This window comes from Jaculus jaculus, chromosome 22 (genome assembly GCF_020740685.1).
Source record: "Jaculus jaculus isolate mJacJac1 chromosome 22, mJacJac1.mat.Y.cur, whole genome shotgun sequence".
Classification (NCBI taxonomy): Eukaryota; Metazoa; Chordata; class Mammalia; order Rodentia; family Dipodidae; genus Jaculus; species Jaculus jaculus.
The window spans coordinates 8,399,667-8,425,781 of record NC_059123.1 but is presented as its reverse complement, the minus strand read 5'-3'; the positions used below and the strand labels follow the sequence as shown (position 1 = coordinate 8,425,781).

At 44.9% G+C, this 26,115-nt stretch overlaps 1 protein-coding gene across 2 annotated transcripts in view; it reads left to right on the top strand.

Moving 5' to 3' along the window:
- Itpr2 (inositol 1,4,5-trisphosphate receptor type 2) overlaps positions 1-26,115 on the top strand; it is a 457,151-nt gene that overhangs the window by 281,304 nt on the left and 149,732 nt on the right. The gene's annotated exons all lie outside the window — the stretch shown is intronic.

The following is a 26,115-nucleotide window of genomic DNA, read 5'->3' as shown; positions in this document are numbered from 1 at the left end:
AGCCTAATTAAGATAATTCCCCTCTCCCGGCTTTTTCTATTACAGCATCTTATTACTTTTTTTTTGTAGTAATGCATACATCTAGTTTCACTCATTCATTGTTGGTTAGCTATTGTATTTTCATCTTTGGTGATGCTATAATTTCCTAAAAGGGCAAGAACTTTGTCTTTTACTTTAACTGCTCAGTATACAAAGGGTCTTAGAACAACCACATCACAATAAAGAGTGCGGCTTAGATAATGAGAGGAGGAAGAAAAGGGTGTTTCAGGCTATAGGAGAGGACGAGCAACAAGCTGGCGACGGTGCCCAGGATGGCAAGACGAGTGCCCGACTCTTGCCCCGGGTACAGAAACCCCAGCAGGGGAGTTGGCAATGCTGGTCTGCATTGTAGGTCAGGGTCAGAACTGGGTTATGCTGGTTTGAAGTGGTAGGCATAAATTGCGTTTCAAGAAGAGTCTACTAGAGATCAATATATAAATGCCCTATTAAACAGTGAGCAGGCTCACGGTTGTACAGAGAAACAAACCCATCCAAGACCAGGAGTGCATAGCGTCCAATGCGGGACAGGTTAAGCAGCATTGGTTTTTTTTTTTTTTAATTTTTTTTTTTTTATTTATTTGAGAGCGACAGACACAGAGAGAAAGACAGATAGAGGGAGGGAGAGAGAATGGGCGCGCCAGGGCTTCCAGCCTCTGCAAACGAACTCCAGACCCGTGTGCCCCCTTGTGCATCTGGCTAATGTGGGACCTGGGGAACCGAGCCTCGAACTGGGGTCCTTAGGCTTCACAGGCAAGCGCTTAACCACTAAGCCATCTCTCCAGCCTTTTTTTTTTTTTTTAATTCAGTTTGTGGCCCGGAGCACTGTTTCCATTGGGTATGGCCTGTTTCTGTGAGAGCACGCTGTTTCTATGGATCTTTTGGAAGTGCCCTGTCTCTATAGTGCACAGTTTTGTTTCTGTGGTGCTGTGATTTAAATTCGGACAGTGAACACTATCTTACCTAGGTGCAAAACTGTGGGAGCCGAATCCAGTGTGTCAGTGAACTTGAAGTGACAGGGGAAAGATTTTCGACGAGGGACTGGCTCCGCCACGCCCATCCTGTTTGCATGACATCAGTGAGCGTCCCCCAAGGCGCAGAGGGGTCCCTAGGAAATTGTAGCTGTCTAGGCTGGAGCTTTCGAAATGTATTTCTGAGTGTGGTTCTCAGAACAAAGATGGACTTTTGTCCGTTATGCAGCCCAAACTGAAAAAAAAAAAAAAAAACCAAAACAGTATTGAACAGGAGACATTATCAAATCAAGTGTGTGAGATGTGGTCTTGGGAAGCTTTAGTACAAGGCTGCAACGCCCTGGGGCTATTTCTTCTTTGCCGTGTCATGGCTTCCACGTTTGCACTTTTATTTTATTTTATTTTTATTTTATTTATTTATTTGAGAACGACAGACACAGAGAGAAAGACAGATAGACGGAGAGAGAGAGAATGGGCGCGCCAGGGCTTCCAGCCTCTGCAAACGAACTCCAGACACGTGTGCCCCCCTGTGCATCTGGCTAACGAGGGACCTGGGGAACCGAGCCTCGAACCGGGGTCCTTAGGCTTCACAGGCAAGCACTTAACCGCTAAGCCATCTCTCCATCCCCACGCTTGCACTTCTTACAGTAGGGACAGCCATACTTGACACAGTTTACATTGTAGGCATCTATTAGTCATGCAGAGTGATGGCTTTCATTGGAACATTTACATGTAATTATAAAACATTCTGATCATATTCAACTCTCTCCTACTCACTAGCGCATTTTATCCCCCCAACATTGCAATCTTGTCAAATTACTCCCCTTTCCCTTTTCCCAGATGGCCATGGGCAGAGCCTGTAGAGCTGGGCTGCAATATCACTATACATCAGTAGGTGTCGCTATCCCACAAATGATTTATCCTATTTAAGAGTTTTAAATCATGTAAATGTTTTATTTCATCTTATTTATATTTTGAATTTACACTATATAATTATATATTCTCAGTTCATCTAAGATTAAAACATTTTTTAAAAAAACATCTAGTTACAATAACAGTCACATTTAATTCTGAATTCTGTTCATTTGTGTTACTTTGATAGTATTTTAATATCTCATAAAGACATAGAGACATAGATACATCTTGGAATTTAAAAAGTATTTTTTCTTTGATTCGGTTTTTTATATTTTATTTTCATTCTCTGTAACATTTCTATCATCATAGAAAATTCTAGTAAGCATTCTGGTGAATATTGAATTGATCTCATTGTTGAAAATAATATGCACACGTTCCCATGCCTGTGGGTTCAGTCTTTGTACACAGGTATGTTTTTAAAAATCTGAGAGAAGAACATGAGCAGGTGTCCGTTTGGCATGTATTAAAGCTCAGTGTCCAGTTTGGAGTTCTTTTTCGTTAGGGGCATATGAATAATAAAATGGGAAGATGGTAGGGCAAATGTGTATACATACATACATATATATATATATAAAATAGTTATATATATATAATATATATATATATAATAGTTTAGTATTTTCAAATATAGTTACAATCCTTGAAAACTAGATATACTTAATATTTCATATTCTGATTGATTCCTAGAGATAAAAGGAGGAATAATTGAGGCGTGGAATTTATCATACCCTCAGGAATCGAGGTTTGACAATTTGGGATAGTCAGTGTAACGTCTTACATCCCCAAACGCAGCCCACTTAAAAGTTTATTTGAAAGGAAAGTCAGGCTTAGTATTGGTCATTATATATTTGATATTTGCTTCTTTTCTGTGGCTTAGGAGCCTTGGCGTTGGCTCTGTCTGACATGATCTGTGTGCTGTATGACTGGTTTTAATGAACCGTTTACCAGTAGGAAACTGGTGCCTGTTTTAGGAGAAGTCTCCAAACACGTGACTGGGCACGTGAGCTCGCTGTGCAGGGCGAGGCTGCCGGGCATGGTTCGAGGAGAGGGACAGTTGAGCCGTTGGGGCAGCTCTGCCAACAGCAGCATGTGACTCTGTGACGCCCGCGGTGCCTGGCGCGGCACGCCCCCCCCCCAGGCATGTCACGTGTTGGGCAATGCTCTTGGCCCCGAAATTCAATTAGGTTGCTTTGAACGACCCGTGAGTCTGCATGAGATAAGCTTTCACTGCTCTGTACTAGAAAGCACATTAATGGTCAGCTGCATGTACATTGATAAATTGCCACTGTAATTCCTATAAGGATATTTCCCGTCTGTTTATCACGTATCTATCAATCATGTGCATATCTGCCTGTCTATCACGTATCTATCTTCTGTCTGTCTGTCTGTCTATCTGTGCATGCATCTGTCTGTATTCTATTTCTCATTGTGCCAGTGAAAGAATTTCAGCGTAACCACAGTGGAGGAAGGCTCCCACCTTCATCATTGGAGAAAAAAATAAACATGTTTTTTTTTTAATAACCAATCATCAGTAGATTCTTAAAAAAATTTCTTTTTTTGCCACTGTTTTGGGGAATCTGTCAGAGCAATTATTTCCTGTGCCATGATCTATGTATGAATGAGAATTAAGAATGAGACATTTATAATTTGGAAGGAACATTAGTGAGAGAGAAGTTTAAATTGCAAGTTCGAATGTCATTTTAATATTAATCAAGCCTGCCTTCTGTGCGAGCGTGTGAGGAGGTGGGATGTTGGGCATTACGGCCCCGTGGGTCTTTTAGCTGTCATTTCTCAGAAAGAAGGCGGTGGAGGAGGGTAGGGTGGAGAGCTTGGGGTCCAGGTAATAAGTGGAGGGTTGTTTATTATCATGCTCTCCCTTTAAGGCGGACCCGGAAAGAGCCAAAGTCAGTGATGTGAACTTGGCTGTTCCAGCTTCCCTCTGCCCTTATTTTCCACACACAGGATTTAAATTTCCAACCACAGGCGTGGACAGAAACTGCTGTTCATCAGAACTGCTCCAAGCGCCGAGCTGGAATTCAGAGGCAACGAAAGTAGGCTGAGTCTTCCGCTTGTCAACAGGGGCGGCACGTTCCGTTCTTGTGTGGATTTAGGTGAATTATGCGTAAACTTTACTAAAACCCTCATTGTTGTAGGCCCCCCCCACCCCACTCCAGTTGCCAAAAGACTTTTATTTTTTGCTTCTGCTTAAGACAAGAATTTGCTGAGGGTGATGTTCCTTCCTGACCGTAATGTATGTGAATATTCACGAGCACACGGTGGACATGCCTTCAACCTTAGATTGGACACTTGTCTTCTCATGATCACCCAGCTTATGTGTGGCATTGCACATGCATACGGAATGCCCCTCCATGTCACTGTTACACGTGCCTGCAGTGACGCAAATCTTCCATTGAACCAAGAAGAAAACTCACGTACAGATGTATTAAGAGCTGGGCAGCGTCCACTTCTAGGGGGTGACTGGGTGGACTTCTAGAACAGACCCCAAGTGGTCCATCCCTAAACTAACAGCCCACAGATGTGAGCTGTATTTCCAGACAACACTAATTCATGATGCCTAGATTGGAGGTCTGGGAAGGCATTTTTTAAAAAAATTATTTATTTATTTGCAAGGAGAGAGAGAGAAAAAAAAGAAAGGGAGGAAGGAAGGAAGAAAAAGAAGAGGAGGAGGAGGAAGAGAAGGAAAGGGAAGAGAGAAGAGAAGAGAAGAGAAGAGAAGAGAAGAGAAGAGAAGAGAAGAGAAGAGAAGAGAAGAGAAGAGAAGAGAGATAGAGAATGGGCATGCCAGGGCTTCTAGCCATTGCATATGAACTCCAGATGCATATGCCCCTGTGCATCTGGCTTACATGGGTCCCGGGGAATCAAACCTGGGTCCTTTGGTTTCACAGGCAAACACCTTAACCACTAAGCAATTTCTCCAGCCCTGGGAAGGCATGTTTTTAAAGTAGCTTCCACATGCTTCTGATATAAGGTCAGGATGACAAGCTGCTTCAGCCTGAGAGTCTCACCTGCAGAGATACCATCACCATTTCTGTTTATCTTGTGCTTTTGATATGCATGTATACAGTGGGCCCAGTGTCTTCTGATACTGGCCCTGCGTCTCTATATTTCTTTAGATTGAAAACTTTTGAAAGGGAAATTGCACTGATACTAAACATGTCTTTATTCTTTAAAGATTGCAGATGGCTCAGCAGTTAAATGCATCTGCTTACAAGTCTGCCGACCCAAGTTCCTTCCTCCTTAGGGCTGACATAAAGTCAGATGCATTGAAAAGCCAGGTGCAAAATAGCCACATGTCTGTAATCCCGACATGCCTATGGAAATAATGGGAGGTGGAGCCAGGAGGATCTGCAAGCTCAGCAGCAGCAGCGGCCAAATAATGAGAGAGACTTTGTCTCAAAAGAAGGTGGAAGGATGCCGGGTGTGGTGGCGCATGCCTCTAATCCCAGCACTCAGGAGGCAGAGATAGGAGGATTGCTGTGAGTTCGAGGCCACCCTGAGACTACATAGTGAATTCCAGGTCAGCCTGGGCTAGAGTGAGACCCTACCTCGAAAAACAAATAAAGAAACAATAACACCAAAAATCAAGAAGGTGGAAGGAGAGGAGAAACACTGAGATTGTTCTCTACACATATGTGTTATGGCATGCTTGCCCACACACATGCATACATCATACACAAAAGTAAATAATAATAAAAATGCTAAAAAGTAATGTGTCCTATGACAGCAATTTATACAGCAGTTACACAGGGTTAGGTGTTATAGGAATAAGAAGCCTGGTGTGGTGGTGCACGCCTCTAACCCCATCGCTCAGAAGGCAGAGGTAGGAGGATATTTGTGAGTTCAAAGCCAGCCTGGGATTACACGGTGGGTTCCAAGCCAACCTGGGCTAGAGTGAGACCCTCCTACCTCTAAAGGAAAAAGAAAGAAAAAGAAAGAAAGAAAGAAAGAAAGAAAGAAAGAAAGAAAGAAAGAAAGAAAGAAAGAAAGAAAGAAAAGAAAAGAAAAGAAAAGAGAAATCCAAGGATGATTTGGAGTATAGAAGAGGGTATGCATAGGCTATAAACAAATACACCACCATTCTGCACAAATGACATTAGCATCAGATGGAGGGACACAGATATGTAAAGTAAGTGTGTGTGCATGTGTGTGTGTGTGAGAGAGAGAACTCTTTCACTCTGTCCAGAAACAGTTTATCCTTTTTCATTTGTTTTTTGGTAAAACTGTAATAGAAATTCTACCTTGTTAGAATGGTGACAGGATATCCCACAGCTAACACAGTAGTGGCATCCTATGCCAGTCAGAAGGATGTAGTGGGAACTGGCACCTGCTATAAAAAGGGTCTTACCTTCAGGTCTTCCGTGGAGGCTAGCTGGTATAACTTTGTTAATGAGTGAGTTCTGAGTTGGTTTAATGAGCTGGTGATGGGAACACAGCTCATTATCTTCAGTGCATGCAATGTGCTCCTCCACCTCCACAGAATAATAAAAGGTGACTGGGTGGTCCCCTGCCCACTGCCTTTGAGTCCTGCTTCTTCTTTGTTTCTTTTCCTGTTTTACTGAAGCGATAATACATCTCGATTGCTGGGGTTGGGGTCCACGCACCCCTGTCTGGATTCACTTCCCACTTTTGTCTCCAGTGATCATCTTGTGTGTGTCTTAAATATTTATTTTGAAAGGGGGGGATATTTGCAAAGGCCAGATCAAGTCTGCGAGCCTCCGTGACTCATGGCCCCGTGTCATACTGATGCTTTGCAAACACTGCAGAAGGCTTTCTGAATGCATGTGACGGAGCTGAAAATGTTTGGTAGTTAATAACAGGGCTTGGGATACCTGGCAGAGGATGTCGTGTGTGTGTGTGTGTGTGTGTGTGTGTGTGTGTGTGTGTGTGTGTGTGCGCACGTGCAGAGGTGCGTGCCCCATGAGAGTATGTTCAGAAGCTAGAGGAGAACTTGGAGTGTCCATGTGTTTCCTGGAGAAAGTCTCTCATTGATTGCAGAGCTTGCTATCTTCATGAGCTCCAGTGATTCTCCCGTCTCTTGTCCCCGTAGCACTGGCATCCCAGACATGTGTGATCATGCCTAGTCTTTTCGTGAGTGGTAGGGAATCGAATTCAGCTCAGCTCAGTTCCCCGTGTTTGCATGGGACATGCTGAGCCGTCTCCTAGCCCCAGCGCATGCACTTTGTAAGAACACCCTCATCTCAGTGCGCCTGCCAATCTAACAACCCAGGATGTGACTGACAGCTCTTAAGTTGTGTTTTTTTTTAAAAAAAAAAACTTCAGTTTTGGTATTTTTTTTACTGCCTAATAAATCAAAATAAATCTTTTTTTTTCAAAAGTCACTCTTACAAAAGTCAAATAGTAAAGGGTTTATGGCATTCTGAATCTTAATTAAGAGTGAATCAACTTTTCTTTGCAAATGCCCTAAGATTGGCACACATATTAAAAATACACTAATCAGCGTCAAAATGTTTGTAGGTAATACAGCAAATGAAATCAGTATAGCATGCTGGCTAGATGGAATTTCTTCATGAACACTTACACCATAAAAAATAACCAGATTTGGTCTGTTTCCTGTACTTTCTTTTATCATTGTTCTGCTCATATAATGATGTCACAGCCAATAAAAAACAACAAAAAACTTACCCAGGTGGTCCAAAAGAAACAGACAGTGTTCGTCACCAAAGTGGACTGCATCAGTTCTGTGGATTTTATGTGGTTTTCAAAGTCACAGAACCTTGTAGGTCTTCTGACAGCTAACCAATCAAAGTCACAAGCGCTGTTACTTGAAAAAAAAAAATGAAATGAAAAGATTGCCTTGATCTGTCAATCACGTTGAATTAGACAGTAAAGAAAACACAAGTTCTTGTAAAAGAAAATTTAATACAAGCACTTAATAACTAGGAGTAAATTTAACAGCGCCGTTAACATGCACACTCAGTAACTTGGACTTGAAGCAATGAAGGCTGAGAGAAAAGTTCAAAAGGCAGCTGAAAATGGCATGCAGCCCCTGGTAACTGTGAGTGCAGGCTGACATATAATCGTAAGCTCAAAACATTAGGGGGTGGTGGGATGGAGTGATGGCTCAGCAGTGAAAGGAGCTTGCTTGCAAAGCCTGCCCGCCCAGGTTCAGTTCCCCAGTGCCCATGTAAAGCCAGCTGCACAAAATGGCACATGCACCTGGCGTTCATTCAGGTGTGTTCCTACTTCTCTATCTCTCCCTTCACAATTAAAAAAAAATGAGATTTTTTTTTCAGGTGATTTTATTTTAGCTTATTTATTTATTTGACAGAGAAAGGGAGAGAGAAAGAGAGACAATGGGTGCGCCAAGGCCTCCAGCCCCTGCAAATGAACTTCAGAGGCGTGCGCCCTCTTGTGCATCTGGCTGACGTGGGTCCTGGGGAATTGGACCTGGGTCCTTTGGCTTTGCAGCCTTAACTGCTAAGCCATCCCTCCAGCCCTTTTCAGGTGATTTTTTAAAATTTTGACTGCACAGGTCTCAGACATTAACTTTGTGGATGATAATATTGTTCCAGTGTGCAAAGGTTGGACCTCTACTAGGGTACCAGTATAGGAATTCTTGGAGGAGGCTGGGGCTTGGCTGGCCAAATGCTCAAGTAGCATGCACGAGGTACTGGATTAGACTCCCAGCACCACATAAACCGGGTGGTGGCACTTGCTCATAATTCCAGCACTTAGGAGGTGGAGGCAAGAGGAGCAGAAGTTCAAGGTCAAGGTCATCCTCAAATTCAAAGACAGCCTAGGTTACAAGAGAGCCAAACAAAAACAACACAAAACAACAAAAAACCTGGGCAGAGGGACCATGAAGCTGCCGTGCAGACTTCAGAGGTCACCAGCAAGGACCAAGCATAGATGCATCTCAAGGAAAGGCATGCTGGGGAGACTCTAATCAGCCAAAGGTTTCTTCCGCCAAGAACCTTACCTGGAAGAAGATGGCTGAGTGACACAGAAGCCGAAGTAGGAGCCCACAGGAAACAGACAAGAGGGACCAGCCGTTCTTGACCCAGTGCTGTTTACCTCCCAGCTGATCCTCTTCTGGATCGAGTGAGCAAAGCAGAGATTTGAAGGCCCCAGCACCACAGGGGCCATTTGTGTCTTTAGGCTTCACAGACAAGAGTCTTAACCACTGAGCCATCTCTCCAGCCCATCTTGCATTTCTAATATTGAGCCATCTTTGCATTTGTAATATTGAGCTATCTTTGCATTTGTAATATTGAGCCATCTTTGCATTTGTAATATTGAGCCATCTTTGCATTTGTAATATTGAGCCATCTTTGCATTTCTGGATCAACTGCACCGGGTGGTAGAATTCAACAATAACAACACACACTTATACACAATGATATTTGTAAAAATATTATAGATTATTGTAGTTAATCATGGTCAGATTTTTTCTATCAATTTTACTTATTTCAGAAGAAGGACTTGGAAGCTTTTCTTACTTCTCTTTGGTCAGATACAGTCAAATAGCAAAGGAGGCCCTCTTTAAGTTTGGTAGATCCTCCTCATGGGCCTATCAGGCAAGGGGTTCTGGGATTACTTTTATAATTTATTGCATTGCTTCTATAGAAACATTTGGATTGCCTTTGTTACATTATATTTCCTAAAAAGTATTCATTTTATTCAGATGTTCAAAACATTATATACTATTGAAAATTAGGTCGAGAATAGCAAATCTCATGATAATTTGCTTTTGCTTCTTTTTGTTATTTCCTTTTTTACAATATTTTATTTAGTGTTTCTGTTTATTTTTCTTAAACTAGGTTGTAGGTATGTGAGGGTTCATTTCTTTTTTTTTGAAAGAGCAACTTTCTAAACCTCTATCAGTGTCTTTTATTTTTTCTTTTAACTTTTTGCATCATGCTTCTGTATTTAATAATTTACTTAACTGCAATTATTGTTCATGTGTTGAGTATAACATTTAGTTTTGTTGTAATAAAAATTTAAAGCTCTAGATTTTTCTTTTAGTATGACTGTATCTGAAGGGAATCGTCTGCTCCTCTCTAGCCCTTTCCCTTCATCCTCACCATACGTCTCATATTGTAGTAGCTATTTTATAGACATTCTGCAATTTGGTTTGGATTTATTCTCTATTTAAGGAGAGTTTATTTCCAAGACACAATAGATATTTATATTCCAATAAAAGGGAACTCTGGTTCCTACTTTTCTTTCTTGCTTTTTATTTTTTTAATCAGCATTATATAGTCTCAAATCTTATGTCGTGGAAAATGTCTTTATGTCTTTGAAGCTGTTTTTCCCTTGTCTTCTGTGATTTCTTTTTCTAAAATATATTTTATTTATTTGAGAGAAAGTGAGAGAGAGAATATGAATGGGCACGCCAGGGCCTCTAGCCACTGCAAACAAACTCCAGATGCATGTGCCCCCTTATGCATCTGGCTAACATGGGTCCTGGAGAGTTGAACCGGGATCCTTTGGCTTTGCAGGCAAACACCTTAACTGCTAAGAAATCTCTCCAGCCCCCTCTTTTGTGATTTCTTTCCTTGGATCTCCAGTTATGTGTACACTGAGTCTCCCATTCCATGTCTTCTTTTATTTTATGTTCTCTTTTAACTTTGGAAGGGATTCATCAATATCCATTTTCCTCTGTTGTTCTACATCCTTTTGCTTTATGTGCTATCTATTTATTTATGTCCCTTGCAATTACTTGCTCATTCGTGAGGAAATGAATAGTACTTTCATTTCCTATTGTTTTCATTATCACTTCCTGAATTATCTTTTTCAGGGCAACATGTCTTTACAGGGCGATGTCATCATTTTAAAACGAAGCAGCCCTTACGTTATCTTTTGTAGTGTGTGAATTCCCGTTCCCCATTCTTAACCTTTTGCAGAAAATGAAGTTTTCATCTTATTCTTCTTACTGTTTTTTTTTTTTTTTTTTTTTTTTTGTTGCTGTTTGTTTGTTTGTTTGCTTGCTTTTCAAGGTAGGGACTCACTCTAGCTCAGACTGACCAGGAATTCACTATGTAGTCTCAGGGTGGCTCGAATTCTTGCTGATCTTCCTACCTTTGCCTCCCAAGTGCTGGGATTAAAGGTGTGCCCCACCCCACCTGGCTTCTTCTGGCTGTTTTTGTTGATTTCAGTGAGAACCGTATAATAATACAACGTTAATTAGCAGTGCATACGCTAGAAATCAGAGTGCTCTTTCCAGGAATAGCACTTGAGTATCACTGCTTTGGTCACTTGCTGTGGCAGTATCCTGCAGCAAGCGCTGTTTAATTGTGGGTGTAAAATAATGCCCAGGTGTCCCCCAAGAGTCACTGTAGAAGAGGAGACATGTTGCTTGTCTCTTTCTTGCTTTGTTTCCTACAAAAAGTTTGGTTTGGAATCTGGCCCTGATATTTGGATATTTCAGGACAGTTATTATCTTCAATAAGTGAGAGAAGGCTCTCCTTTCCCCCTGGGACTTTCTGTTTCTCCCTTCGGGGTGGTAGTTTTCATTCTGTTGCTGGTGCTAGAGTAAATTGTTTCAATCTTAGTAAGATCTAGTGGACTGGGGTACTCTTCTCTCAGTGCCTTATGGTTTATTTTTTGTTGTTGATCTTTTTTTATTGTTTTATTTGTTTACTTATCAGAGACAGAGGGAGAGAGAGGGAGAGAGAAAATGGGCATGACAGGACCTCTGGCCACTGCAAACAAACCCCAGATACATGCACCACAATGTGTATCTGGCTAATGTGGGACCTGGAGAATCGAACCTGGGTCCTTAGGCATTGCAGACAAGCACCTTAACTGCTAAGCCATCTCACCAGCCCTCTTATGGGATTTTAAAATATATTTTTATTTATGACGGCAGGGGAACTGAACCTGGGCCAACAGGCTTTGTAAGAGATTACCTTTAATAGCTAAGCCATCTCTCCAATCCTGTTACTAGTTTCAGTGGAGCAAAACTTGTTAGCACAAAATTACTTAGTGAACTTGTTCAACTGCCCGAGTTGAGGAGGGCCATTTTCTACCATCTTGCTGTTCATCGATGAGGTAATCCACAGATGGCATTCTGTTGAAGGCTAATTTCTCAAACTGTTACATATTCAGACAGAAGATAATTATATTTTGCCTAAAGAATTAATCGTAGTTTTCACTAATACTCCAAATGAGAAATAATTTAGTATCAGTTGTCAATTAGGTCCTATTTATCTTTGGGTATCGTTAAATAACCATATTTGAAAATGACAAGATCGAAGACCAAGCTTTAAATTTAGCCTGTTTGTTGAAACACAGATGACTGAGGGAAAGCAGGGTGCCCGTAGTTTCACTGCACACCCAGTAGCTGGTGGTTACATAAGTCACCCAAGACGGCCTGACATTCGGCTATTTCCACAGAGTTGGAAGTGGCACGTGCCAAGCAACAGGCAGACACACACACACACACACACACACACACACACACACACACACACACACCCCCCACAGCTTACTTCCCAGCAATGCCCATCCCTTCCAGCCAGGCTGGAACTTGATTGATCTGGTGCAGGGAAGTGTTTTTCAAGCCTGGAAACACGACTGCAGTAAATGCTCCTTTCAGCTGTTTTTCTGGATTTCTTTAGAGGAAGTAGCGGGAATTGCTCTGTTCTTTCTTTATCAAACTCGGTTGGTGCAAGCCCACCCAAACCTCCCTCTTCTTCCCCTCCCCACCCTTTGTCCTTTTCTTTGTAAAAATTGGAGTTACTTGGAAGCCTTTTCCGTGAAACCTGAACGAGCTGCTAGCTTGGATGGCTTTACTCGCTGACATAATAATGATAGACCTAAAGACAAGAACGCACGTGGCAGTGTTCTCAAGCGCTGCGGTATTCTTGGCGTACGCACCTGATGCACCTGATTGAGGGATTCTTAGTACGGGGGGCGGGGGAGGATTCTGACTCATCAGGCTGTCACTGAAGAGGGGAAATAGTTTCCGAGGTTCAAAGACAGGACACAGGGACCACAGACAGATGACAAGGTGGCAGGGACACACAGCGGAATGACAGAGAGAGCATGTCCAGATGGTCGGTGACCTGAGGGTGGCCTGCTGCCTTTCCTTGTTGATAGCTTTTAGGAAACTAAATCGACTTGATAATGACCCCAAGGGGAAGGAACCGCGAGAGAGAGAGAGAGAGAGGGAGAGAGGAAAGAAGGAAGGAAGGAAGGAAAGAAGAGAGAATGAAGGAAGAAAAGGGGGGAGATGGAAGTGGCGGGGATAAAGGAATACCCTGGACAAGGGAGGTGACAAGGGAAGTAATTTAGACAACTGGGTTAAGATGACAGAAACCCTGGCCGCCTCGCAACTGGTGCTCACGCTTGAGTTTCTGTGGACAAACAGCCCCAGGAGGAGTCGCCGTGGGAACTGTTCAGAGCAGAGACAGTGGCAGTGACAGTGACAGCCCACTCGGCCTGACCCACACTGGCCAGCCTGGTTTTAGGTCAAACTGCCTAAGGAAACTCGCCAGCCAAACCCGTGTGGCTTCATATAATGAACATCTCCTTCCGCCGGGTGTCCCGTTAGGTCACCAGTGAGGTCACCTCCCTAGCCGTGCGGGGGCCTCCGATACTCTTCTGCCCCGGGATCACCGTGCCACGCTGCAGACAGCTCAGCACAGGAGAGATCCCATGACTCCCAAGCAGGCCACGTCCACGTTCCCTTTCTCAGTTTGCGCAGCTCCATAACATGGCCCTGCCTGGCTCGACAGAAGACCAGGAAATGCAGTTTTGTTCCCAGAAAAAAAAAAGGGGGGGGGAGGATTTGATGACCAGCTGGCTAGTGTTGGCCTCAGGGTCTCTTCCAGCAGCGAAGTCGAGAGTTTGTCATTTACAATCATGTGGATAAATACGGATGTTGAAGGCAAGGCGTCTGAAGGAACCTTTGCCATGGATCTCCAGCCTACTGAAGTTTTCTAGAAGGAAAACTCTGAATATTTTCCCCAGGGACCTCATAATGACTTGGAATTCTGACTTAAGCAGAAACTTTTAGAAAGCAGATGGAAATTACTTTTGTTCCTGTGAAATCCCTTGGGCATATATGGAGTGAGCATTGCTTGGGGGTGAGACTTGCCACGTGTCTGCTCAGGGCTTTGGAGGTGAGACCTGCCACATGTCTGCTCAGGGCTTTGGAGCTGACACCTGCCACGTGTCTGTTCAGGGCTTTGGAGGTGACACCTGCCACGTGTCTGTTCAGGGTTTTGGAGGTGACACCTGCCACGTGTCTGTTCAGGGCTTTGGAGGTGACACCTGCCACGTGTCTGCTCAGGGCTTTGAAGGTGAGACCTGCCACATGTCTACTCAGGGCTTTGGAGGTAACACCTGCCACGTGTCTTTCAGGGCTTTGGAGGTGAGACCTGCCACGTTCCTACTCAGGGCTTTGGAGGTGTCACCTGCCACGTGTCTGCTCAGGGCTTTGGAGGTAACACCTGCCATGTGTCTGTTCAGGGCTTTGGAGGTGAGACCTGCCACGTGTCTGTTCAGGGCTTTGGAGGTGAGACCTGCCACGTGTCTGTTCAGAGCTTTGGAGTTGAGACCTGCCACGTGTCTGTTCAGGGCTTTGAAGTGAGACCTGCCACGTGGCTGCTCAGGGCTTTGAGGTGAGACCTGCCACGGGTCTACTCAGAGACTTTGGAGGTGAGACCTGCCACGTGGCTGCTCAGGGCTTTGGAGGTGAGACCTGCCACGTGTCTGCTCAGGGGCTTTGGAGGTGAGACCTGCCACGGGTCTACTCAGAGATTTTGGAGGTGAGACCTGCCACGTGGCTGCTCAGGGCTTTGAGGTGAGACCTGCCACGTGTCTGCTCAGGGGCTTTGGAGGTGAGACCTGCCACAGGTCTACTCAGAGACTTTGGAGGTGAGACCTGCCACGTGGCTGCTCAGGGCTTTGAGGTGAGACCTGCCACGTGTCTGCTCAGGGGCTTTGGAGGTGAGACCTGCCACAGGTCTACTCAGAGACTTTGGAGGTGAGACCTGCCACGTGGCTGCTCAGGGCTTTGGAGATGAGACCTTCTGAGTGTCTGCGAACAGTCACTGCACTGCTAACACTCCTCTCCTGCTCTGACCACAGAAGGTTCAGAGCAGAGTCCAGATGAAGACTGAGTTGAGGTGGAGAGAAGATGAGACGGAGATGTCAGGAGGTTCTTTATTGATGACAGCCTCAGAGCACTGAGAATGTCGCTGTGCATGCAGAGGCACTGGGTGGCCCAGGCTGCAGGAATGGGTGAAACCTGGGCACTGGAGGAGGAGCTGATGGCTCAGGCCTCCAGAGTGTCCTTGTGGCTGGAGTGGATGTGTGTAAATCCTGGCGCTGTTCCAGGGCTTCTGCTTGGAGCCACTCATGCCCCGTCACGTACCCCACTGACTTGCAATGATCCACGTAAGAGCGATGATTTTTCATTCCCCAGAAACCAAAACAATTAGTTCATATTCTACCCTTTAAAGTGAATTTGCAGTATCAAGAGTGTGTATTCTAGGGCTGGAGAGATTGCTTAGCAGTCAAGGTGCTTGCTGGAAAAGCCAGGGGACCCAGGTTCAATCCCGTAGTCTCCACATGAAGCCAGATGCACAAGGTGGCACATGTTTCTGGAGTTTGTTTGCAGTAGCTGAAGCCCTGATATACCGATTCTCTCTCTCTCACTCAGATAAATAAAATAAGATATAAAAGACTCTGTATTCTATTAAAATTGTTAGGGAATATTAAAATGGCGTGAATGTCATATCTGGAGGGGTTTGAAAACTGAAAGAATGGATGAAGCACTGCATATATGAGTTATCTAAGGCCTGCTCAGCCCTGGAGATGCTCGGGCCAACAACTATTCCACCCTCATAGAGCTTAAGACCTTTGTGAAAAAAATTAAATGCCAACCAAATATTTAGAGCTGGGTTACTTACTTTCCTTCAATTACGACAAGGAAGCATTCCAGAGTGCTGAGGGAGTGTGTGGCCATGAGAGCAGGAGCAAGGACAGAGAGGGGTGTCCAGAGAGCGGCTGTACCTTTTGGGGACTGTGATATTTAGGCCGAGCTCTTGTTGATTCGGCCATGGTCACCCCACGGCTGTCTGATGTGGCTTGCCATCCCTCCTCCCACGGAGAGGCCAGACAGCCAGGAGCAGAGACCACAGGGGGAAGGAAGGGGGAAGTCAGTGTGGAGGTAGAGAACGCAGGCAAGGGGAACTGGTCGCTGGAGCTGTGTGTTGGGGGAGAGGCCCGAGGAACATCTGTCTGTGTTTTTCTAGTTCAGTCCCTTTGTGATCACTCACCAAATCCGGCTCTCGACGCTTCACGTGCATGTCTTCTGATCTCTGAGGGATTTTTTTTTTTTAATTTTTGCTTATCTTTATTTGTTTATTTGAGAGCGACAGATAGACAGAGAGAGAAAGAGGCAGAGAGAGAAAGAGAGAATGGGTGCTCCAGGGCCTCCAGCCACTGCAAACAAATTCCAGATGTATGCGCCACATTGTGTATCTATCTGGCTTATGTGGGTACTAGGGAATCGAGCCTTGAACCGGGGTCCTTAGGCTTCACAGGCAAGCACTTAACCACTAAGATATCTCTCCAGCCCCTTTGAGGGTGATTTTTCTCCCAGAAAATTATTTCATATGACATGGAAACTAATGTACGCTCTTCAAAAGTCTTTGGCGAGCTCGCGGTGCAGTTGGCTGTCCTGCTAAGTGAGGTGTTGGCTTTCCATGGGTATCAAACAAGAGGACATTTCTTTTGGTTCAAGCTGACTCATTTGTCTTAGCGTTACCGGCTGGGCCCTCTCCCTTGCTCTCGCTATCCTCCTGCGGTGTGTAGATGAAGGGTCCCACGGAGACAGCTGCATTTTCACGTACGCTGTTATCTTTGCAGTTCTGAGACTTGGTTGTCTCCTAGTGGGTTTAGGTCATGGAAAGGCTGACATCGGGACTTTCTCCTCCCATTCCTCCGTCTCTGGACTTTGCTTTCCGGAGTCTGCGTGTGCAAATGTGCACATGTGGGGCCAGAGGAAAATGTCAGACGTCCCCTCTACTGCTGTTCCACCTTATTTCCCAGACACAGTTCCTTGCTGAAACCAGAACTCCCTAGTTTTCGTTAGATTGGCTCAGTACCCTTCCTGTCTCACTGCCTTCAACTCTGGGGTTACAGGCATGTTGAAGCCATGATAGGCTTTTTATTTATTCATTTATTTGAGAGAGAGAGAGAGAGGGAAAGAGAGAGAGAGGGAAATAGGCAGGGAGAGAGAGAGAGAAAATGGGTGCACCAGGGCCTCCAGCCACTGCAAACGAACTACAGATGCATGCACTCCCTTATGCAGCTGGCTTATGTGGGCCCTGGGGAGTCGAACCTGGATCCTTTGGCTTTGCAGACAAGCGCCTTAACTGTTAATCCATCTCTCCAGCCCAACAGGCTTCTTTTTATTTATTTATTTATTTTTTTTACGTGAGTGCTAGGGATCAAATTCAGGTCCTTGTGCTTACATAGCACGGGTTTTTACCCATTGAGCATCTTCTTGTTCTCTCTCTTTTTGGTGTGTGTGTGTATGAGGCAAGCCCAACAGACTGCTCTTTTTTTACGAGAGAGAGAGAGAGAGAGAGAGAGAGGGAGGGAGAGACGGAGAGAGAGAACTGGTACACAGCCTTCAGCCACTGCAATGGAACTCTGAACTCCAGACACACGTGACCCTGTGTGCTTGCGTCACTGGGCATGTGGCTTACATGGGACCTGGCGAGTTGAACCTGGATCCTTAGGCTTCACAGGCAAATTGCCTTATCTGCTAAGCCATCTCTCCAGCTTGTTCTGTCTTTTTTTAAACAGTGTCTTTCTATGTAGCCCAGGCTGTCCTTGAACACTATATAGCCCAGGCTGACCTCAAACTCACTGTGATCCTCTTGCCTCAGCCTCCTAAGTGCTGGAATTAAAGGTACGCACCACCACACTGGCTTCTGAACTCTTCAAGGCATAGACCAAACAGGTGTGTGGTCAAGCTGGCTCAACAAACGTGGTGTGGGAACTATCTCCTTTCTCATGGAAGTTACGTGGGTTCATCTCATGCTTTGTTGAATTCTGAAATGCTTGGCAAATCACGCTGTGGCTTTAATGCCGCATCTGGAAGAGATGCAGTCATATTTCACGGGAGGAATCAAGCGGATAGTGGGTGGAGTAGCCTGCTTGTAATTACAGTGTACGATGATGTGGAAAGACCAGCATATTAGTTACGCAGTGGCCAGATTAATTAAACTCAGCTGGGACAATTCAGTGCCGTTGGTCTCTGCAAAGGCTGAGTGTCTTTAGACTTGAGGTTACCATGAGGCTTGTGATGAAAGACGCAAATGGGATTTTCTCTCTCTCTCTCTCTCTCTCTCGTATGGATTCTGAAGGAATTCACAAACTACCCTGCGAACACTGAGCTTTTCCCGATTCCCCCAGACCTGATCTACTTAATCAAATAATTCCGGCTTCTTTCCTCAGGAAGATAAGGACTGTCAAAAAAACATTTCGCAAAGCCTCATTTCCATGAAGTTGTATATCATTTTGAGTTTCTCCACCTCAGGTTGTGTGAGGTTTCCATGGAAACTGTCTAGCCTGTATTCAGAGGTCTGGACTGACTTCCCACACAGGTCAAGACGAAAACAGTCCCAGATCCGAGCTCCATTTATGGTGCCTTAAACCTTAGGCAGTTTTAACAAACAACTGGCTTCTAATTGACACATACGATTTCATATATAATTAGCAGTTTGAGGCTCGCTACATTTTACTAACAGATGTAACATTCAAAACGTGTGCCATCCCAGCACATCTGCTTCCCACATGCCTTTAGCGTAGGATCTTTGTGGCAAATAGTAGCTCAGCTGCTCAGCAAAAATCTGGACAGAACTAACATTCTTTCCTTTAAGAGGTGCACTTTAAAATCATTTAAGGGGCGATTTTTCCTTAACCAAGTTAATGGGTTAATTTTTCCATTTTTATAACAGCTTTATTGAGATATTCACATATCATAAAAATCCACCCTGCTGGAATGTGCAATTCCATCATGTTTCAGTATATTTTTGCTCCTAAAAGAAACCTGGTAGTCATTAGCAGCCACTCCCCGGTCTCTGCATTGCCCAACTCCTTGGAAGCCCGTCATCGACTTTCTATTAATCACTATGAGTTTTCCCAGCCTGGACATTTTACGCGATCGGATCACGTGGCGTGTGGCCTTTTGTGACTGTCCCCTGGTTTGTGGCATCCTGTTTATAGGCTTATTTGTAGTGAAGTGTAGCTTTGTTTCTGTTACTGAGAGACAGTAGCTAGCTCATATTTGCTTAGGTTACACTGCGTTCACCTACTCGCCATCTGATGGGCATTTGGGTTGTTTCTGCTTTTTAACCTTTATTGATATTTATTTACTTGACAGAGAGAAGAGAAAGAGGCAGTGAGAGCGCCAGAGCGAGAGCAAGAGCAAGAACGAGCAAGCGAGCGAGCGAGTGAGAGAGAGAGAGAGAGAGAGAGAGAATGGGAATACCAGGGCCTCTAGCTACAAACTCCAGACGCTTGCATTACCTTGTGCATCTGGCTTACATGGGCACTGGGGAATTGAACTTGGGACCTCAGCCTTCGCAGGCAAGCACCTCAACTGCTAAGCCATCTCTCCAGCTCACTCTCACATACGTATTTTTGTGTGGGCTTTTTAATTTTATTTTTTCAAGACATGGTCTCATTATATAGCTCAGACTGGCCTCAAAAATCACAATCCCTCTATCTCAGCTTCCCAAGTGCTGGGATCACAGGAGTACACAGCCATACCCAGCTGTGTCTGGGCATATGTTACTTTTTTTGTGGGGGGTTGGTATGCTAAGGGTGGCATACCAGGTCATGATGTAACTCTGAGTTTAAATTTTTGAACCTGGGCTGGAGAGATGGCTTAGTGGTTAAGCGCTTGCCTGTGAAGCCTAAGGATCCTAGTTTGAGGCTCGATTCCCCAGGACCCACGTTAGCCAGATGCACAAGAGGGCGCATGCGTCTGGAGTTTGTTTGCACTGGCTGGAGACCCTGGCGCGCCCATTCTCTCTCTCTCGCTATCTGCCTCTTTCTCTCTCTGTCGCTCTCAAATAAAAATAAAATATTTCAAAAAAATTTTTGAACCTGTCACTTGGTTTCCCAGCTGTCCCCATTCGTGTTCTGACCTGTGCGTTCTAAGGGTCCGTCTCTCCAACTGTGTGAGCCATTGCTCACATTCTAGTTCTTTTTGGCACGTGTGAACTTGTGAGTGTGCAGACGCGTGTGTCCCGTGCGGGCACGCGCAGAGGCCAGAGATCGCTGGATGCCCATCTGTGTGCTTCCAGACACAGAGTCTCTCACCGGGCCTGGCACTGCTGGATTGGGCCAAATTGGCTGACCAGTAAGCCTCAGACGTTCCCCGGTCTCCACGCCCCACAGCACTGGGGTTACAAGCATGGCCACCCCGGGCTCTTTATGTGATTCTACGCATTCAAACTTAGGCAAATCAGGCCTTCATGCTGTCGCCGTGTGAGCGCTCCCCTTCTGCGTGACCTCCCCAGCCTCTGTGCGCCTTTTCCATCTCAAACCATCCTTGTCAACGTATGCAGTGCATCAAGGAACACCTTTTAAAATTTTTCACTTATTTTTATTTATTCTTTGTGAAGGAGGGAGGGGGAAGGGAGAAAGAGAGAGAGAGAATGAGAATGGACATGCCAGGGCCTCCTGCTGCTGGAAACAGCATCCAGATACATGTACCACTTTGTGCATCCAGCTTTACGTGGGTGCTGGGAAACTGAACCCAAGCCGTCAGGCTTTATAAGCAAGAACTTTTAACTGATGAGCCATTTCTCCAGCCCCCGTTTTTTTTTTTTTTTTTTTAAAGAAGTGATTTAAAAGATTGAAAAGAATTGAGGATTCATTAACTAGTTAAATACACCCTTTATCTATCGACTTTTCCAATAGTCTTGAGATATACCTCTCATATGTATCAACAGTGTCATTTCCTTTCTGGTTTTAATACAAACCAACCCAAGGACCATGACTTGAAAACCTTAAGGTGATGGTGAGTGGTAGACATGGAGAAAACACTTAAAGGAATTGGATTGCAAAGATGAGATTGCTGAGCTCCTGGTATAGTTTCATCTTTCTGTGAATTAATAAAGAGATATAGATGTCATTAGCCCGTAGAGCATGAAGTTCAATGCAGCTAAAGTAACAGACATATTTTCTGGGGGGTAGCTCAGAGGCAGAACACTTGCCGAGCATGCATGAGGTTCTGGGTTCAGTCCTCAACTTTGATGAATATGATATTTTTCACTCAGTGTAGTATATTTCATTCAGTGCCAATAAAACTACCAACTGTAAGACATGCCATGCTTTTGTATGGCAATAGAAAGCAAAAGAAATTCGTCCGTTAATCTATGACACACCATAGATCTGAGGGTGCCTTGTAATTCAGTCATGTTAAAATGCTGAGGAAATACTTTATGCTGGAGTCAGTGAAATATCATAGCAGAAATGGAGAGTCATCTCTGCTCACCAAACCATCTTTTTTTTTTAATTTTTTATTTATTTATTTGAGAGTGACAGACACAGAGAGAAAGACAGATAGAGGGAGAGAGAGAGAATGGGCGTGCCAGGGCTTCCAGCCTCTGCAAACGAACTCCAGATGCATGCGCCCCCTTGTGCATCTGGCTAACGTGGGACCTGGGGAACCGAGCCTCGAACCAGGGTCCTTAGGCTTCACAGGCAAGCGCTTAACCGCTAAGCCATCTCTCCAGCCCTTTTTTTTAAAAAAAATTTTTTATTTATTTATTTGAGAGTGACAGGCACAGAGAGAAAGACAGATAGAGGGGGAGAGAGAGAATGGGTCACCAAACCATCTTAATGCCACACTGGCCTGCGTAGCTGCTTGTACAAATAGATGCACTCACAATTAGGATTGCAAATCTCTGTGTATATAAGTATATACATGTGGGCAAATTATATTTGTTATGCTGGTCCACACAGGAGCTAGAGGGAAGAGAGACGCACGCTCAACGTTTTCTTTTCCAGATTGGAAATTTTAGGTCAGCATCCAGTCACTGAAATGATTTTCTCTCGTCTGTTCAATTTACTAATTCAAAGTGGCTTATTTACTTCAAATCAAATTGACTAATATAACAGGGAGTGGCAAAACAAAACAAAGAAAACAATCCTACTGGGTAGTCACAGCTGTCCTCAGAGGTGTCTGTTTCTGGAGCTGTTTTGTTGTAATTTCAGAAGGTGGTAGGTATTTGGCCTCTTTACACTGAGCGCATCTGGGATGTGTTCCTGTGGAGATGCTGGCCAACAGCAACGTCCCTCAGCCTGCAATGGACTCGGATGCTGACAAGGCTGAAGAGACCCTCCTGGTTAGTTGGCACAGCCTGGGAAGACGCGCTCGGTGGCAGGTCCGCTCGTGGGCTCGAGAGCCATCACAGGCGGCCAGCACCGTCTCACCGGTGATGGAACCCTTTTCAAAGGACGTCATCTGCTTCTAGTTCTGCCCTGGCCATGAAGGCATGGGTGGGGACAATTATTTTATAAGCTGGCATCAGAATGTGTGACAGGCTTCCTATAATGATCTTTTTTAAAAATAATTGTTTATTTTTATTTATTTATTTATTTGAGAGCAACAGACAGAGAAAGAGGCAGATCGATAGAGAGAGAGAGAGAGAGAGAGAGAGAATGGGTGTGCCAGGGCCTCCAGCCACTGCAAATGAACTCCAGATGCATGCTCTGGCTAATGTGGATCCTGGGGAACCGAGCCTCGAACCGGGATCCTTAGGCTTCACAGGCAAGCGCTTAACCGCTAAGCCATCTCTCCAGCCCTCTATAATTATCTTTAGTTAATGTAGGGAAATAGCTTACATTTCAGCTGCTACCACGGTGGTGCCCCTTCGCAACAAGAGCAAACCACCACCCAGTGTCCTAGGGTGCACCGTGATGGAGGACTCACCTCTGGTCTCAGATCCCAACTGGATGAATAAGAAGGGCATTCTCTATTGTAATGAAGTCCTGACGCTTTCCATTCTTTTTTTTTCCCCTCCATTCTTTTAAAAAATGTACCTATTTATTTATGAGAGAAAATGGGCCCACAAGGGCCCTAAACACTGAAAATGAACTCTACACACACACACACGCACACACACACACACGCGCGCACACACGCACACACACGCACGCACGCTCGCACCACCTTGTGCATCTGGCTTACATGGGTGCTGGGGAACTGAACCCAGGGCCTTAGGCTTTGCAAACAAGCACCTTAACCGCTGAGCCATCTATCCAGCCCCAGAGCTTTCCATTCTTAAATGGGGGACTAAAGTAAAATAAAAGTATTAGTCCATCATTCATTTTTTAGTGTCAAAGCTGCTCTTAACTAAACACTGTGGAGGCTAAACCAAGGTAGATCCCCCCCCCACTCCGCATGCCATTTATTTGAAGTTATGAGGTACATTTTTCACAGTGAAGTGTCTTCACGTTTGGGACTGAGTTTTCCACATTCGTGCATATTAATATAGTGCCATGAACTGAATAAGGAAAAGTTAGGACTTCTAGCTAGCATATTACTTATTTTTTATTTATTTATTTAATTTTTTTGTTATTTTTTATTTATTTATTTGAGAGTGACAGACAGAGGGAGGAAGAGGCAGATAGAGAGAGAAAGAGAGAGAGAGAATGGGCACACCAGGGCTTCCAGGAACTGCAAATGAACTCCAGACACATGTGCCCCCTTGTGCATCTGGCTAACGTGGGTCCTGGGGAACCGAGCCTCGAACCGGGCTCCTTAGGCTCCACAAGCAAGCGCTTAACCGCTAAGCCATCTCTCCAGCCCTTATTTATTTATTTTTTTTATTGTTCTTTCTTCGAACATTGGTGGTGTTCCTGCTTTTGTGGGAAGGTTTGCTGTCTGTAATACGAGTGGATCTTCACCCCACTCTTGCTTTCCGGGGCCAAGAGCTGGCTCTGCCCTCCCAGCCTTTCCTCCCTCTTGGTGGCCCTTCTCAAGCCCCTCTCGCCGTCGCTTAGGCGAGAGCTTGCTTTGCTCCCTTCTCTGAAGTTTTATCTACAGTCTAATAAAACTTGTAAGCGTAAAAGAAAATACAAATGTGCAAACTTCTCAGCTGTCCCGTGATCAGGGACGCACCAGCTCTGCGCTGTTCTCAGTGCTCCGCGTAGCCTTAGCTACTGAGTTCTCGCAGCAGAGCCAAGTGTGTGGGCATGAGGGGCCGAGGCCCAGGGTGGCAAGGCAAACCTGCCTAGGATCCCCAGTTGGTTTATGGCACAAAGGGATTTGACTTGGGCCCCATGGCTCTGGAGTTAAGGATAGAGGTTGGCCTGCGGAGGTGAGAGCTGTGACTTGTACAAGAAACAAAAGAAAGCGATGCTTTGCCAGGACTGGCACGCGTCTGTAATCTCTAGAGGCTGAGGCAGATGGGGAGGTGGGCAGGGAAATCCAACTGAAGAACGGAGGGTCAAGGCTGGAGACATGGCTCAGCAGTTAAGGTGCTTGCCTGCAAGACCTAAGGCAAAGAGTTCAATTCCCCAGTACCCATGTAGAGCCAGATGCACAAGGAGCATGCACCCGGAGTTCATTTGTAGCAGCTAGAAGCCCTGGCACACTCATTCCCCCCCACCTTCTTACAAATTAATTAATTAAAAAAAGAACTAAGGAACTAGAGTAGAACAGACAGACACACACAGGAGAAAAGGAGGAGGGAGGAAGGGAAGTTGGGGGAAAGGAATGGTTAAAAACCACATGCCACAGCCAGCATTAGGGAGAGTGCTTAAGTTAGCAGTGTAGCGGGCCAGTGGAAATTGCCTGGGCTTTTGCCACCAGGAGCCACGTTAGGTCTTTGTCCAGCTATCCACTGGCTGCACATCTGTAGCTAATTACATAAGCTCAGCTTCCTTCCCTGCAAGGCGTGGGTCTGTGTTAGTTCAAATAACTGAAACAGGGCTGGAGAGATGGCCCAGCAGTTAAGGTGCTTGCCTGTGAAGCCTAAGGATCCAGGTTCGATTCCCCAGGACCCACATAAGCTAGATGCACATGGTGGCGCATGTGCCTGGAGTTCATTTGCAGTGGCTAAAGGCCCTGGTGCGCCCATTCTCAATCTCTCTCCCTCTCCCTGTCTCCAATAAATAAATAAAAATAACAACTGGGCATGGTGGCGCATGCCTTTAATCCCAGCACTCGGGAGGCAGAGGTAGGAGGATCGCCATGAGTTCAAGGCCACCCTGAGATGACAGAGTTAATTCTGGATCAGCCTGGACCAGAGTGAGACCCTACCTCAAAAAATAAATAAATAAATAAATAGTTAAATAACTGAAACAAGGATTCTTTCAGTAATACTTCCAATTCATCCTTTTTTAAAATTAAATAACAATTCATAAGAGGTTAGATTTTTAGTTATAATATCTGCTTCTTTTATATATGCAAGAAATTCCATTGCAAAATGTATTACCTAGTTTTTATTTTTAAATTAATTTCCTTAGCATAACAACAATGGGTTTTGTTATGGCATTTTTGCACATATATTATTGTACCTGGCCCATATTTGACGTCCCACCATTCTCCCCCATCTCTGCTCTCTGCTGCACACGATGGTTCCTACCCCCAGTAGACCCTCAGCTCTTTACATGTCATGAGCGTATAGATACATGTCCTTAAATCTTGATTATGCTTATAAAAGAAAATGTGACATCCCTCTTTTTGGCTCCTCTCTCATCACCCCACCTCCATAGTAAAGAGTTGGAGACTTGGGATTTTTTTTTAAAATTTTTTTTAATTTATTTATTTGAGAGCGACAGACACAGAGAGAAAGACAGATAGAGGGATAGAGAGAGAATGGGCACGCCAGGGCTTCCAGCCTCTGCAAACGAACTCCAGACGCGTGCGCCCCCTTGTGCATCTGGCTAACGTGGGACCTGGGGAACCGAGCCTCGAACCGGGGTCCTTAGGCTTTACAGGCAAGCGCTTAACCGCTAAGCCATCTCTCCAGCCCGGATCTTTTTGAATTATTTGTTTTGTCAAGGAATGCACTGCCTTTCTTTTGTCCACCGTCTTCTGAATAAAGCTTCTTGGAGTTTGTTTGTAATTCACTCTAATCAAATTTATTTATCTTTATGATTCTTCTCTGTGTGTGTGAGTGAGTGTGGGTGCGGGAATCCCATGTCACACTAGAGGAAGTCA